Here is a 4,862-nt window from a genome sequence, read left to right on the forward strand (position 1 = left end):
ATTGGGAGATTGGTTCCACCAACTGACCACATAAGTCCTAGACTCTGAGTATAAAGCTCTTTTGTTTGCCTAAAGCTTCCTTTATCCCTAAGCACTACACCCGCTGAAAGTAAAGCACATAACTCCGCAGGCCATCTGTGGACCTCCTATGCGCCTGGCCTCCACTCATAAATAAATTAGTTGGTATGCTTTCTATCTTCACAATAGTTCCTCTTTGTAGGGAATGCTTAATCTTTATGCCCTCCACTCCACCATCCTTCTCTCCTTATCTAGAAATTTGTGGAGATTACAAAACTATTCATGACAACTGGTGATGTCATGGGTGATGTCGCCATTTTGAGAGAAGAGAATGCTTAAAAATCACATGCTTGCAATTCAATTTATTTGCTTTTTTACAACTTATAATTCCAAAGGCTTTAAAATGTCACATTTTCTTGTTTTTCTGATATAACCCTTTAGTAGTTCAATGAAGAGAGAACACATATGATTTAGCTCTTCCTTCAAGCTGGAACTCAACAATTTGTTTCCTATGAAATAACAATGGAATACATTTCCTTAAACCGGTTGTGTCACAGACTCAAGATATTATCTAGAAAATCATTACCAATATCTATAGTTTCCATTTTTAGGATAAAGCTAAAGGTCTTGACAGTTTGCCTGAGCTTAGTTATCATTTCTTCCCTTTGTGACCACTGCAGGGAAGAAATGGCCTTTAAGGGGCTATCAAGCCACTGCTCCAGGACCAGAGGTCGACTGTGAGGAAGGGTTACCTGTGTGAAGGGAACCCTGGCATGCTACCACCCTTAAGGGAGTTGCTAAGCTTCCAGTACTAAACGTAAGATCTGCCAGGATCCCTTACAAAATTCCCTGTAACCCACAATATACATTCATGTAACTCACAATACCATCAACATGTAACCCACAATACCATCAATAGCATTAGGAGTTAAGTGTGAAAACTGGCATAAAAATAATATTCCACAGTATTGAAAGGCTTTGTCTCTAATCTTGAAAGGTAAGGCCTTCCTTACAAGGTACGTCTGTTACCTGGGTGGAACCCTGCTGTTTGCTGTTGCTCATAAGCAGTGTTAGTTTGGAGGGCAGAACAGACACCAAGTAGGAAACCCCAAACAAAGTCCAAATTGAACACAGGATGGATACCAACCTCTAGAGCTGCTGGATATTTCCTACACTTTATAACATCTGCCTCTGATCTCTGTTCATTTGTAAGGGACCTTGGTTTTTTATCTCCCACAGTTACCTGAGAGAAAAAGGGGGTTATACATTAAATAATCCAAGATGCTTAAAAAACAAAAGGAAAAAAAAACACATCTTTCAAGAAAATGACCAATCTTCAAGACACTATTCCATACAACTCTATAGTTTGTGGCAGCAAAAAATATCATTGGCCAAAAATAACAATTTATGGAAGAGTGCCTTCAGCCTGGAAATTAAAATGTTGACTGTGTAACCTGGAGTAAACTGAGTTCCCATTATCTTCTTCACAAACAACTCAATCAGGTTTTTTTTGTTGTTTTTTTTTTTCACCACACCACGTATCTTGTGAGCGCTTAGTTTCCCGATCAGGATAAGTATTGAACCCCTGCACTTGGTTGTGAAAGCAATGAGTCCTAGCCACCGGATCGCCAGGAAATTTCCCAGACTTTCTTTCAAACATGGCCAAAGGAGAAAGTGCTGAAAACTACAATATTGTGAAGGGGGAGGGTAAATTTATAACTGATGTGATTTCCCCGAACAGAAAAAGATTCACTTGCACTCTGATGGGAAACCACATGGGGAATGCAGAAGATGACTAAAGGTAAGGTGGCTGGTGTTTCAGTTTATTCATTTTACAATTTAGACACTGCAGTCTAGGGCTCACACATCTGGAATGGTCTTATTCGTTATGGAGCTTACACAATGCTTCCATTTCCTGTGCATGAGTGGTCTCTAAGCACAGTGGCTGAGAACAGTCTCACTTGCCATCTTTTATAAGCAGGGACTAAACACACCTAAGCCAAAAAAGTGCTCATATAAAGTCACCCTGTTTTTAAAAATCCCTTCCAAATTACTGAGCATGAATTGAATTTATGATTACAGCCAAGAGGTAAGAGGTGACAATACCCCAACTTCTAAATGGACGCAGTAGGCTTAAACATGTCAGGTCCAAGGGTTTGGGGACTAAGACTGAAACCAAACTTCCCCAGGGCCCTTATGTGTCCCATTCTTCATTTACCTGCTTTGCTTCATTCTTTGCATCCCAGATATAATCATCTCCCAAAGCTCTCCTTAGCGTTATCCCTCCCTCCCCACTCCTGTCACCTGTGCCCCACCAGTCCTAGGATGGTCCAGGTGTGGATGGGCTGCTAGTCCAGTCCCTCTATCTCACCATTTTACACTCCTCCCAACTACAACCCGCAGAGCGAAGCAAAGCAACTTCTGTTCCCGGTTAACTCTTTTCCATGGAAGTTACCATTTTTTCCTACATACTCAAGTGCAAACTCCAACCTTTTAAATATAAAATTGTATTAGGCCTCTCATGTATCTATCTTATGCAAGTCAGGATCCTCATCGCTTTGTTCTGTTGAATTACAACACTTTTTGTTGAATAAAACTGGTTTTCAGCCATATAGTCACTCTCCATTCTATTTTCTCCTATAAAATACTTTATATGCTGGTTGAAATTCCTATAGCATCTTCATTTCATTTCTCTACTCAGTCTGGATTAGCCACTTATTGCCTACAGGATAAAAGTCTATAAGGGAAGAGAAACACTCCTACTTTACCTCATTGTCAGCCTCTTTCAAATTCCTCACAGTTCTTCCCTCCAGCAGGATAATCTCAAACAGAATCCTGCTCTGGCTGTCCATCTCAGCTCATGCTGCTGTCTCCATTCCCACTCCAAACTTTTCCTTTTATTTCCAAAAGTGAAGTCACTTGGTCGTGTCGGACTCTTTGAAACCCCATGGACTGTAGCCTACCAGGCTCCTCCATCCATGGGATTTTCCAGGCAAGAATACTAGAGTGGGTTGCCATTTCCTTCTCCAGGAGACCTTCCCGACCCAGGGACTGAACCCAGATTTCCCGCATTGTAGGCAGACGCGTTACCATCTGAGCCACCGGGGAAGTCCATTTATTTCCAAACAGATCCTAAATTTGTGTGGAAAGTCTCTGCCTGCATGTGGTCTGCCCATTCTCAGCCATCCAGCTAGACTGATGTCCTCCTGACTACCTCAGCCCACCACCACCCAGCTCTCTCTCATCTTCTGGAGCACTTCACTTCACATTACACTGCAATTTCCTGGAATGCAGAAATTCCAACAGATTCTCTTTGCAAATCCTTTGAATGTGGACAGTAGAGTTTAAGTGACAACACACTTTCAAAATGAAGAAATGCTATTGATTCAGGACAGAGAACCAATTAGTATATGAATCGATTAGTCACTTACATTGCAGTGATTTGTGAAAGGCTCTCCTGGACTGCAGTCCCTCTGACATGGCCATGGTGGGTTTGCTTCAGAGTCTGATACCAGTGCTTTCACAGTTATCCTGTCATTTCCACTGGTAAACCTCAGGGACATACTCATATTCACCACAAACTTGTAAAAACTTGCACTAATTTCTGGTGGGCCACACTGTAAGTTGGGGAGGGACAGAGCTCTCAGGTGGCACCCTGGTTATCCTTCCAGCTTCATGATAAGACCTTCCTTTGGAAGATGTCAGAGGACCCTGTGGACTCACTTCTTCAAGGAGGCATTCTACCTCATCCATGTCACCCTCCTCTTCCAATTCAGAGTCTTCTGAATCCTCAGGAAGCACAATGGTCAAAGCAGCTCTTTTCTTCAGCAAATAGGCTGTCTTATCATTTGAGAAGCTGCTCAGCTCTCTCAGCTTCCTGCCTTTCACGGTCTTTTTAATCTTCGCACACATTTTCAAGTTCTCATTTTACACCTCCCCAGTCTCATCTTTTATGATCATTTCCTCTTTATCTGCACTTAATTTCCTATTGGTGATTGGCTGTTTCCAAGATCCCTTGGTTTTGCTGTCTGATGCCGTCTCTTCACCCCTGGAGGGCATTTGCTGGGGGGATTTCTCTACCTGAGCTTCAGAGCAACCCATGTCGCACTGGATGCCCTCTTCCACTTTGTTGACTTGGTCCAACCAGGTAGGGGAGGGAACGTGCCCCTCGCAGCCGTTGTTCTCCACCTCATAGAATTCATCCCGGTTCCTGCTCCCCACTGACACCTGCTCTGCTCCCTTTCTAGGACTTCCTGGTGAAGACTCAGGGAAATTCCCAGACTATAACTCAATCTACCAACTCATATTGCACTGGATGCCCTCATCTACTTTGCTGACCTGAGCCAAGCAAAGAGGGGACAGGACAGCCCTCTCAGGGTATTTGTTGCTCTCTAGCGCTTCACCCACAGTCTCAGGGAAGCCATGGCTCCCACTGCTGTTGTCTGGCATTCTTTCCCCTGCAGCAAAGGGCTTCTGAGATTATTCTGAACGTAGGTTCAGGTCTTTAACTGCTTCCATGCTGGTGCAGAGTAGAGCATGAAGCTTCCTGATGAAGCTTGTTCCTATCTCTAGCAGACTACTACAATTGTGAATTCCAGATATTCTGGATCTCATCTCTGTCATTTGGAGGTGGTGGGTTTGCGGAAAGAGTTGCATATCTCTTATTTTCCTCACCCAAGTTCATCTCTACGATAAATCCTGACTTTAACATCTCATCATGTCCTACAGCATCAAGATACTGCTCCGACTGGACAACTCTGTGTTTATCTTTATATGCAATGTGGTCTCCACCCTCATGAGGTTATAAAGCACACCTCTACTTTTATATGAACTCTGTGAAATGC

General features: G+C 43.1%; 1 pseudogene; it reads right to left on the reverse strand.

Moving 5' to 3' along the window:
- Positions 1-1,220: 1,220 nt before the first annotated feature.
- Positions 1,221-4,467, reverse strand: LOC148778351 (uncharacterized; annotated as a pseudogene).
- Positions 4,468-4,862: the final 395 nt, after the last annotated feature.

The sequence above is a fragment of the Moschus berezovskii genome, chromosome 3 (assembly GCF_049115385.1).
Source record: "Moschus berezovskii isolate FMDL1 chromosome 3, NW_MosBer_1.0, whole genome shotgun sequence".
Lineage (NCBI taxonomy): Eukaryota > Metazoa > Chordata > Mammalia > Artiodactyla > Moschidae > Moschus > Moschus berezovskii.